The sequence below is a fragment of the Hibiscus syriacus genome, unplaced genomic scaffold (genome assembly GCF_006381635.1).
Source record: "Hibiscus syriacus cultivar Baekdansim isolate YM2019G1 unplaced genomic scaffold, ASM638163v2 tig00117012_pilon, whole genome shotgun sequence".
NCBI lineage: Eukaryota > Viridiplantae > Streptophyta > Magnoliopsida > Malvales > Malvaceae > Hibiscus > Hibiscus syriacus.
The window spans coordinates 2,664,779-2,677,139 of record NW_024063524.1 but is presented as its reverse complement, the minus strand read 5'-3'; the positions used below and the strand labels follow the sequence as shown (position 1 = coordinate 2,677,139).

Here is a 12,361-nt window from a genome sequence, read left to right as displayed (position 1 = left end):
GAAGCTGTTCGGAAGAAACTAGATTATGCTTCGATGAAGGTGTTTGGGTGCAAGTGTTTTCCTCACTTAAGGTTGTTTCAAACTCATAAGCTTGAGTTTCAATCTCAAGTCTGCACATTCTTGGGTTATAGCTCTCAACACAAAGGATATCTTTGTCCTGCTTTGAGTGGGACGATTTATGTGTCTCGCCATGTGGTTTTTGATGAGTTGTTTTTTTGATTCAAGGTTTAGTTAATAAATCTCCTGAAACAAGTGCAACTAGTACTTCTATTGTAGATCCAGCTGATCTAGAGATTGTAACTGATATTCAACAGTTACGAGCAGTGACATACACTCTGGATGCTACCGGTGAACTGCATGGTTTTATGTAGGATGTTTCAGAGAGTGGATAACTGGAAATGGCTGATGATTATGCTCTTGCAGTGAGTTCTGATGAGGTGATGGTTCCTGATTATCAGACTGATGTGCACACTGGTGACACTACTATGCAAGGACCTTTAGTATCTACTACACCTACTGTGAATACTCATCATATGCTTACAAGGAGCAAGTGTGGCGTTTCAGGCCTAAAGTGTATGTAATGACCTCTGATGCGGTGGAACAGACCAATGTGTATGATACATTGAAGTCTCCCAACTAGAAAACAGCAGTGTATGCTGAGTTTGATGTTTTGCATCATAATGGTACATGGATTGTGATGAAGTTACCTCCTGGACGGTCAATTGTAGGATGTAAATGGTTGTTCAGACTAAAGACTAATCCAGATGGATTAGTTTATCGATACAAGGTTCGCTTGGTTGCTAAAGGTTACCCTCAAGTACCATGGTAGAATTTCATTGAAACTTTCAGTCCAGTGATTAAGTTTTCTACACTTCATGTTGTCTTTTCTCTGGTTGTGGCAAGAAAGTGGCAGCTGCATCAGGTTGATATAAACAATGCGTTTTTAAATGGAGAGTTGCGTGAGGATGTCTACATGCAGCCGACGCCGCCATGGTTTGAGCAATACGCTGAAGATGGGAGTCAGCTTGTGTGTAAGCTGAACAAGGCGTTGTATGGTCTTTGTAAGCATATAGGAATTAGCAAGCTCGATTGAAACAGTGTCTACTTCACCTAGGGTTTACATAATCTAGGGCTGATATGTCACTGTTCATTTCCAATAACAACGATGTTTATACATATATGTTAGTATATGTTGATGATATTGTTGTTACTGGTAGTTCAAGTACTGAAGTTGATGATGTGGTTCGCCAGTTGAGTGTTGCGTTCTCATTAAAATATCTTGGAGAGCTTGGCAATTTCCTTGGTATTGAGGTCAAAAGGTGTGGTGGATCTTTAGTGCCGATTCAATGTAAGTTTATTTTTGAACTACTGATGAAAGTTGATATGGATAAAGCCAGTCATGTGATAACACCTATGATTCTGAGCAAGTTTCAATCTGATGTAGGTGAACTTCTATGTGATGCTAAGGAGTATCGTAGCACTGTTGGAACATTGTTGTATGCGTGTCATACTTGACATGATATCACCTTTAGTGTGAATCAAGTAGCCCAGTACATGCATGTGCCATGTCAGGGTTTATCTTATTATTGTTAAGCGCATAATCTGTTATCTTGTAGGCACACTCAATTATGGCTTGGCGATATCTCCCTATGACGTGAATGTGAAGGTAGTGGCGTTTGATGATGCAGATTGGGGTGGTAACCTCGATGATAGGAAGTCAATTTCTAGACATTATGTATTTGTGGGAGGTAATCTTGTGTCATAAGATTCTAAGAAATAGAATATAGTTTCAAGGTCCACTATGGAGGTTGAATGTCGTAGTGTGGCTGATACAGCAGCAGAGGTGACTTGGGTTGATGCATTTCTTTTGAATATGGGGTTTGTAAGACAATGAGTGTCGGTTATTTGGTGTGATAACAGTCGTGTTGTTGCCATGAGTAGCAATCCATTATATCATGCTGTAATCACCATTTTTTTCAGATTAATTATACAACTCGGGCCCAACATTCAAACTCAAAACCTAAAATAGACCCAACTAAAACCCCTAAATCCCAAATAAAACCAAAACACGTACCCAAACCTTTCAGCCCATTTATAGGCCCAAACCCAGATCCAAACCCTAACTTAACCTAACCCTAACCCTAATATATCATTCATTCAACCACCACTGTTATTTCCAGCATCCTGTCACTGTCACAGTCGCATCGATCAGCTACTTGTCAGAGATTTCAACAAACCCTGAAAAATTCAGGGCATTAAAATCTCACCATCATCACAACAATAACCCAATATTAGATTAGGTTTTTCTTTTGATTATTTTATTTCTAGGCCTATGTAATTTTCTGGGTTATAAAACCCGAATGAAATGTAACAAGTAATGATCTTTTGCTCATGTTTTTAGAGAATATACAAAGCATTTTAAGGTAGTTTTTTTCTTCTTTTTTTTCTTTCGAAATAAAATCAAGAATAAAAAATGTAAATAATATTAATTTTACAGTAAAATAAATAGGGAGAGTCTCACCAGAGTTAGGACCGGCGAGGTAGGTCGTTGGTGAGGGGGTCGAAGAGCTTAGGAGCTCTAGGGGTCCCAAGGGTCTTGCATGTTGGGTTTTGGCCTAGATCTAGGTTTTAAAGGGTAGGTTATGAGGTTTTGGGGTGAGTGGAGTCTGTTTCACAGTCGAGGGTTGCCAGAGTATGAACCATCTGAAGAGTCAACTCTTTTTTGGGTGGTCTAAGGTTTGTTTTGGTTTTTCAGTTGTTGGGCTTGTGTGAGAAGGCTAGATCGAGGCTTAGGAGACCGATTTGGGTATTTAGGCCTTGGGTTTGGTTCTCAGCCAAGAGGGAGAAGGGAGAGTTAAGAGAAAGTTTGGATTTTTTTAGTGTTAGGATTGAAATGAAAAAAAAAAGACTGAAAAATGTGTTTTATAGTAGAACTTTAAGGGTTATTTCACATTTAAGTCCCCCTAATTGCTTTCGTGTTTTTCATTTTGGTCCTAGGAGAGGGCTAAGTTGGTTATTTTTCCTTTTTATTGGTGCTGGTTCAAATATTTCCCTTTTTTCTATGTATGTTTTGTATTTTGTGGGTATATTAGTTATTAGTCCCCCTAATTTTAATATGTTCCTACAGTTTGGTCATTGATTGTTACATTTAAATGACAACTCGAAGTTATTTGTCTCTGTTTTGCTATTTTACCATTTCTATGTTTCAGTAATAATTTTCATGGTTATGTACTTTCATTCCCTTTAATGTTTGTGATGTTTGACATTATATTCCTGGCCTTAATGATTATTTATTTTAACCCTAGTATTTGTGCATTAATTACATAAATTTACCTTTTTATTTGTTCTTTAATTGGTTAGAATTTTAGGTATAATTTTTCTCTAGTCCTTAAGAGTTTTGTGTATTGCACATTCTAGCCACTAGTTCATTTTCATATGTTTCAATTTTAGATTCTTAATTTCTGGTTATTCTAATTTGCCCATCATGAATGTTTTAATTTATTTCAAATTAATTACTTTTGTTTTCTCTTTCTTGCAATTTAATCCTACATATTCATATTTTTTATTTTTGCTTGTTTAATTTTATTTTAATAGGTTTTGTTCATTTAGTTAAATTTTTAGAATTTATCCAGATTAAGTTTTTTAGCCTAAAATTTGATTTAGTACTTAGGATTTCAGCTTAGTTTTATTAGGGAACAATTCGATTCGAGTTTTCGTATAAAAATGCTCGATTACTTTAGTCGATTTTTTGAATCCTTAATTTATTAATCTTCGAATAGTTTTAAAATTATTTTAATTTAATTCCTTGCTTTTAATAATTATTAGGGCTTTTATTTGTAGATTAATCCTTTAAACTTTAAGAATTATAGACTTAAATCCTTAATTTTAGAATTTTACCTTTAGATCTCATAATTGTAGTTCTTTTGTTTTAATCCTTTGACTATTTAGTCCCCAAACTTAATTAGAGCTTTAACATTAACATAATTAAATAGGTTGAATAGAGCCTCCACTTTAGGTTAGATTTCAAATTAGTCTTTAAATTTAGGGAATAATTTGAGTTGGCCCTCGCCTAAATGCTCAAGGGGTCATCTCGATTATTCGATTCGATAATTGATTAAAATCAAATAGGGTAAATATTAGAGCCTACATTTACGTTTAGTTCCCTAGGTTCCTTAATTTTCATAATTTGACACTTTAAGCTAGAAAAAGCCTTTAATTTACCTTAGCATAATTAGGATTAAATAAAAATTTGTTTGATTGCGTTGCTTTTTAAACCTAAGGTAGTGTTCACCTATTAGGGAATTAATGGTATATCTCTCGCAAGTATACTCAGGGGCTGATTACTGGTGATTCCCAAAATAGGTCGACATCATTTTCAAAGACAGCATCATGATTTTCTAAAAACGAGATAATATTCAATTATTAGGCACAATAGTTGATCTCCCGCATTTACGCTTGGGAGCGAATGCTATCGGTCTCAATGAACGAATACCCTTTTCAACTTTGCATCCATAATGATTTTCAAATTAAATAAAGATCGAACTCAAAATTTTCGATTTTAAATATAGGGTAATCAACTAGGTACCAATTTTTGGGCGCTTGTAGGGGTGCTAATCCTTCCCCATGCGTAACTGACTCCCGAACCCGATTTCTGGATTTTCGTAGACCTCAAAACTTGGTATTTTGATGAAAATAAATTGTTTTATTAAAATCACTCGGTTTTATGGTGTTTCAATCTCATCTTAAATGAATGGTGGCGACTCCACACATTTCAAAAATATTTTCAAAGAGAAAACCCCCGAGTCTGTATCGATCTTTTCCCCGCCCGGAGAAAAACGGTGTCGATAGCTTGGCGACTCCACTGGGGACTTTTGTTTTTTGAAAACAACTTGAGAGTCGAGCCACGAGTTAGTTACCCTATATTTATTATTTTGGAAATTATAAGTTTGATCTTATTTAATTTACGGTTCATTATGTTCTTTAAAAAAGAAAAAAAAAAGATTTTCTCTCTGATTAATGCTTACACTTCTATGAATATTTAGGATTGTTGCATATTATAGCTCTAAACCCGAGCTCAAACCGATTTACCTATGTAGGGAGAAATGTCACACCTAACGAGGAGCATTGGGCTTCCTAGTGTGGGTCTGATAAAGTATCTCTGAAAAGAATCCTAAGTTGCCTATCCATATGTCAAATCTGAGATACTCTTTTAGAGGTGTGATCCCCTGAGCTGAACCCGATTTGCAAGTCTGTAATAGGCCAGAATCGAGGTCAACCTTAGCAAGTTGTAAAAATGGCTCGGGAACCTTTTCTAGAACCCAACCTCATATAGAGAATTTAGTAAGACTACCCGCTAGAGCCATGTGGATAGCCTAGCAGAATTAGAACACATGGGGTTAGGACTTTTAATTTTCGTTGTATGCTTTATTTTTTAGTATCAACTTTGAGTCGTATTTAATTATTTTTTCTAAGATTACACTTCTTTGATTAATCATTTCAACTGACTTTATTCTTTATGTTTCTACTAACATTGATTTCCTTTTGTCTGGTCTTGTTGCATTTTTCCATAAACATGACATATCATTCAAAGGTATTGATCCCTTAAATAACTGATCGTTTAGAAGGTTCTTGAAAAACAATGCCACAAAAATGTCTTTCGCTGAGATCGGACAAATTTCGAAGATGCTCTACGTAGATCGAGTAACATCAAGAGGGAGTCTACCTACCAAGGAGATGAGCTAGACATCTGCCTACTGAGGTAACAAGTTAGACTCGAATCGATGCAACAATGAAGCCAGAAGTGAAGATCACGAGCTAGCTCGAAATATTTTTGAAAGTATTAGATGAAGTAAAAGCTTTGAAGATGACATAGTACCCAGATGCTTGCAGGAGCTAGAAAACTTACAGATAGACCATATTTTCACTTCCCCAGTGTACCGAGACATTGTCGGGTTTTCAAGAATTGTTCAAGGAACAATTACTATTGGGACCAATTCCTTGTTGCATATGCATCTCGCATTTTGCACTTTTATTTTTACATCTTTATTTTTGTATTTTCATTACAAATTCATATTTTGTTTTAAACTTTTATATATATATATATATATAATCATAAAACTTGGGAATAATTTGTGGAGCATTTCATGAAAGAAATTTTAAAAAAACAAAGTGGAGCCAAGTTGGTCTTCCAAGAGAAAGATAAAAGCCATGAATGGGATTTAAGCACGAGTTGGTAAAATAGAAAAACTCCAAGAGTATCTTGTTAAGATTCAGCAAGAGATGATTGATCAGGGAAAGAAGTTTCAAGACAAATCAAGAGAGCATATGTCTAACTTGATGCACATGGTGACTGTCTTGATTCATGGAGAGAAACCAATAGAGGATCTCGCTGTAAAGACCTTGAATGAGACTCTGAACGTTAATGGTGGGGATAATGTGACATCAACACGTGATCAAGGACTTGTTAAAGAGCTTGGTAACTCAAGTCAGCTGCAAGATTTGGATGTGTCCCCCAAGGGGCATTGTTGAATTGGCGGTGAATGAAGAATTAGTGAAAGGTGAAAGTTTCCTTTTAAGAAATACCACTCAAAGAAGAGGGCCATAGAAGGAGATCAAATGTTGGCCAAGAAAGAAAAGAAGAGCCAAAATCCCATGATTCAATGCTTTAGCCTCTTGCAACCATCAAATCAGGGTTACCAGACTCTACCTCTAAAGACAACACAAGTTAGTCTTCCATCAGAAGAGTGGGATGATAGTAAAACGAAATCACAGAGTTTTCAGTTCCCTCCTTTCCATTTTTTTTACGAAAAATCACATTCTGAAATGCTTAAAGTCGGGCTGATTGCACCACGTTATGCCCAGCCACAGTAGCCTCCGAACGAGAAATGGTCTTATAAGGAGGTTCCTTGGGTAAACCATATTGAAACCTCAGGATGTTCAACTAACGTTTCTAGCAACCTTGAAGGAAAATTACAGGATCTTTTAGAGCATGCAATTCAGAGATCCAAGGCAGAGAAGCAAAAAGGCAGAATTAAATGCTCAAATATTTCTTTCCCAACAGAGATTAATGCAGTCAAGTCCCGTAGGGGTTACATAACGCAAAAGAAGAGAAAAGAAATCCAAACAAGAAGGTTTCAGTTGATGTAATCTGAGACTGGCCCATAAGATTGAGAACGAATTGGTCAGATGCAAGCCTTGAAGCATCTCATATGCCTATATCAGATTTTCTGATGACAAGTGGGGCATTAGACATTTCGAAGAGCCTGACAGATACTCCACCAATCATTGCATAAAATGTTACTCAAAACCCAACCAAGGCTATAATCCTAAAAGAATATTGTTTGGGATCAAAATTTGGGCCCAATTTCTAACCACTGAAGAAATAGCTAAATAAGCAAAAAGAAAAAGAGACCAATCTTAAAGAAGTTGATAATCTTTTGGGGCATATAAAGAATAATTTCCAGTTTAGGAAAGTCGATTTTGAACCACATTTGGTGGAAGAAAATGATGAAGAAAAGAAGAAGAAAGATCAAAAGCTATTTGTCTGTGAAATGCCAGAAGATGCTGAGGTTAGAAAATTCGTACTGAAATCGGACCATGTTTCCCTGAAGAAGAATTGAATAAGTGAACTACAAAGGATCTCCTTGTAGTTTTTAGATGAAATTTGGAGTAATACTCGGAATTAACTCTTATGCTTTTGCCCGCGAGCATTAAGAAATCTTTTGTGAAGGGCTACTATGTTAATCTCACTTTGTTTGCAATTGAAGATGTTTTCCTTCATTTCTCAAGTGGCAATCATTTTATACATTTTCATATTCTTTATCATTCTTTACGTTCTATTATTTTCTATTCTTTCATTCATTCCATACAAATAACTATCACTTCTTGAAATGTATATATTCGCTCCAAATTTTCTTTACAGGTGCCCTAATCATTCATAGCATGCATGTTTCTGAATTTTAATCATGAGATAAATTTTGAGCGGCCTCTGTTTAGTAGAACTTTGTGAGTGTAAAAATGAGGAAGAATGGTATATTTCTGACAAATTATTGAGGCTGAAGAAGGGTGAGGATGAACAAAATCTTATCTCACCATAAAGAAATCGAGATTTTGAGTGAATAAGAGACAAAAGAGATTATTTTGTTAACCATCATAACATACAGTTGTGTTACTCTTGTGATTTCCCATGCTTTAATATTGGCAAGCCAAACCGTCCCCCTTATGTTCCCATTGAGCTTTGCTCTTTGATTTACTTGCAACGCTATACAAAATCTCTGAATACCACTTTCAGGGGAGCTTAGCTGGTTGAAAAATAAAAATAGAAGCCTCAGGAAAGAATAATTTTCTTGTTTAGTGCATTACAAAGGAGCAATTATGGTGCTAAGCCAATGCTACGTTCATGTGGCGCTTCTATCAACATTAATTTCACCTAAGGGGAATGACGTGTTCTGCTTGCACCAAGGTTAAAAGTGAGGAATTATGAGGATTTATTTCCACGGAATGGGCAATAGAATTTTAACAACAAAAACTAGTGAAGATAACTAATATTGAATGATAGCTTGCTGTTAATTTCTTGGCACGATGTGATACAAATAGCCTTGTTTGAGATATGGTTAGATGTGGAGACATGAAACGAATTATGATAGAACCTCCCTTTGATGTGTTCCAAGAGACAAATCAGAACAGACAGTGCTCTTCAGTTGTTAGAGTTGATAAAATGTTTGAAGACATCCAATCTAAACTTCCTGGAGCTTCATAGCTCATCTTTTGTGTTTTACCTAGACATCTGTATGAACACAGTCACCTAAGCTTGAAATGATATATTCTCTATTCAAAAGAGTGTCTGACCTAGAGGATGAGGGTATCATTAGAGAGGTTCTCTTGGACATCTATACAAGTTCAGGAAGAGGAATCTTGATCAGATAGTAATATTTAGAGGTAAGGTCAACGAGTCTCAGTTCAATCAGGCTTAAAAAATTGGATCAATTCAATGAGGCTTACAATTTTCTTGATGAGAGTTGAAACCACAAGGTCTAACCATTATCATTTTGTTAGATTAGATTGGGTTTTCGACTGATGATCTCTAGGAACCAGTTCATTCTCTGTCGTACGTGTACCAAAGGAGCACCACCGCCATCTATTTGATTACTCTTATTTTCTATGCCCACTTGGCAACTTCGCAGTGGGGGCAATTTATGAAGCTTGAGGAGGCCTCTAAGACATCGTCAAGTCATGGTGGTGTTACTATTCCCAGAGCCATTGACGTACCTCAACTTTCCAGATTGAAGGAAAATGTCATTGCTCTATGTTCTTCTATGAAAAAGAGCCACTTTTGAACCATCATTTTACGTAGGCTTTTGCAACTCAAGACTTATTTAAGTTATCTTCGAAGTAGATGTGTTGGACCTTTTTGGGGTTTTGCCAACGTTATTGATAGACATGAATGGTTGTTGATTAGCCATAGTCTTCTTCTCCAGTGGCTTGCTTTTGGCTTCATCATGTGAAATGGTTAGTATTTATTCTTTTGTTTTAAAGATGAGAAAAATAAAAATAAAAATAAAAAATGAGAGAAAAAAAAAAAATAGAAAAAAATAAGATAAAAAGAAAAAAGAAAAAAGAGGAAAAAGAGAAAAAAACAAAAAAAAGAAAAAAGGGAAGAAAAGAAAAAAGAGAGAAAAAAGAAAAGAAGAGAATTTTTTTGAAAGTGGGTTCAAGAAGAATCCACAAAAATCGTCTTACAACCAAACGAATAATTTGATTTGAAAACCTAAAAGGGTGGCTCAAATACGTTTTGATATTAGACATCTCGCAAATAAACCCTCTAAAGTATCTGGAATTTTGGGATGAGTTTCACGTCTGCAAATATTTTGGCTATTTTCGGAAGTCCTATAGATACAAGCTCAGCTCTACGCTTTGGGGCTATATTCAAATGATTGATTAGAAGAGCCTGATATTTTGAAGGGAGCTTCACATCTACATATATTTTGACAACATTTAAAATCTTCTAAACAGAAGTTACCTCAGTGCTGCAAATTATATCAAGTCGATTGGTTCAGGAACATTCATGCTAATGATGCTTTAGGCATTTGATTTTATTTCTTGATTTTTATCCTTTCCATGATTGCCATGACTTTGTAAAAAAACCAATTTTCTCATGTCAAGCCTGAATTTCATTTACTTACAAGCATCTTATAAGTAGATTAACATAGTTCAAAAGAAAGCAAAAGATTTCTTGGTATTACTATGAACTAATCTTTAAATGCAAGGAGTCCAAAGTAGCCTAAAATATTGACACTCGTGAAAGTGTATGTACGAGTTGAATTCATAAGAATAACTATTTAATCCCCATCAAAGACATTTTTTTATGCTATTTTGATCTAGGACAAATAAACAAGATGATTGCTCAAGAAGCTGATGAGGCTTATAAAATACAAAAGCAAGGGAGACATTCTCCAATCCTTGGAACACTAAAATCTGAAAATCAGGAGACTCGTGAATGAATATTTTCACAATTCTTTGTGACATCATCAACCATGATCACGAAGCAGACAATTACCTTCATAAGAAAGGGGCATGGTTATTTTGAGATTTTTCTGATTATAACAAAGATTCGAGACACTCATATATCAGGCATAGGGAACAACCTTCTGAATGACCCTGAAACTAAGAAATATTTTCCACAATTGAGGCTGACATTAACGTTCAAAAGCTATGTAAGAAGCCAAGAACAATGTTTATCTGGCTGGCAAGAGGTAATTTTTGATGGATGATGCGAGAGTAATACCATTTAAAGTTGGAATTTTGGCATTTAAATAAAGATGAGACATGAAAGTACCCACATTGGGGCATGGATAGAAACCCAAATCATGTTAAGATAACAAGAGTCAAATCAAGAATTTATTGAGAATAAACATCACTGCTTGGAGTATCAGGGGCAGAATATGGAGAAAATAGAAACTTACTTTGAGAAATAAATCATTCATGCTTCAATTAACAGAAAAGTCTTGAATAAACAGCTCTGATAGAACAACTGGGTCAGAGACAAAAGGAGTCAATATCATATATCTGACTACAACAAGAATTAAAGAGCATTTTTTCTAAGATTTTCATGAAGAAACAAAAACAAGAGGAGAGAAAAGACAAGTTGACACGAGCTGATTAGATTGCTCTTCCAAAAAGGAGAACGCTTGATTGAAGACAAGTTTCTGCTCTGATGTTGGAGTAGGCTCTAGCCGAGATTGGCTAAGTGAAGGAAGATCGAGTCCTCGACTTTGAAGCCAAAAATAAAAATAAAACAACATTTCTGCATCAATGAAAAGATTATTTGCATAGGAAAAATGCAATACGTTTAGACACATTTAACTATATTCATATCTTCATAAATAAATAAATGATCATTTACAAATCTCCCAAAGAAAGAAAAGGATTTGTGACCTCGAGAAGAGAAAATCACAGTCCAAATATCAAATAAAGGAAATCAAGTTTGGAGTGGCAGAGTCTCAAGAACAGAGGAGCCCATTCCATAGAAAAAATATCACTTGGAAGAATTCCAAATTTAGCAAAGATTTCACAATTCCATGTTGAATAAGGAGATTTCAAAAAAGGAATCAATTCATGCCTTCATTTTGAAAGAAGTGGATCTAAAAAAAATTCAAAGACCTTTGAATCAATACCTTCGGGTACTTCCAACACCAAATCACTGACACATGATAATCTTTTGCAGGTTTAAATCTTCGAAGAGAAGATAAACCAATCAACATTTCAAATGGAGAGTTCATAATGAGAAGAACTCATCCGATGAGGGAGAAGAAGTTCATAATGAGAAGAACTTGTTCAACCCAACACCTCACTCGAGGGATCAACATTTCAAACGGAGAGTTCATAATGAAAAGAACTTATTCGACAAGGGAGAAAAAGTTCATAATGAGAAGAACTTGTTCAACCCAATACCTCACTCGAGGGATCAACATTTCGAATGGAGAGTTCATAATGAGAAAAACTCATCCGATAGAGGGAGAAGAAGTTCATAAAGAGAAGAGCTTATTAGACCTATCACTCGATTCACAACATTTTGAATCAGTGACGCCTCTCTCGAGGGATCAACATTTTAAATGGAGAGTTCATAATGAGAAGAACTCATCCAACAGAGGAAGAAGAAGTTCACAATAAGAAGAACTTGTTCAACTTTGGATCAACATTTCAATGGAGAGTTCATAATGAGAACTCATCCGATGAGGGAGAAAAAGTTCATAATGAGAATAACTTGTTCAACCTTAGCTTGATTCATCACTTATGGAGTTGAATCAGTAACACCTCACTCGAGGGATCATCATTTTTTATAGAGAGTTCATAATGAGAAGAA

At 35.5% G+C, this 12,361-nt stretch overlaps 1 pseudogene; it reads left to right on the top strand.

The window, feature by feature from the left end:
• The first annotated feature begins 398 nt into the window (after positions 1 to 398).
• LOC120195370 lies at positions 399 to 9,335 on the top strand (annotated as a pseudogene).
• Positions 9,336 to 12,361: the final 3,026 nt, after the last annotated feature.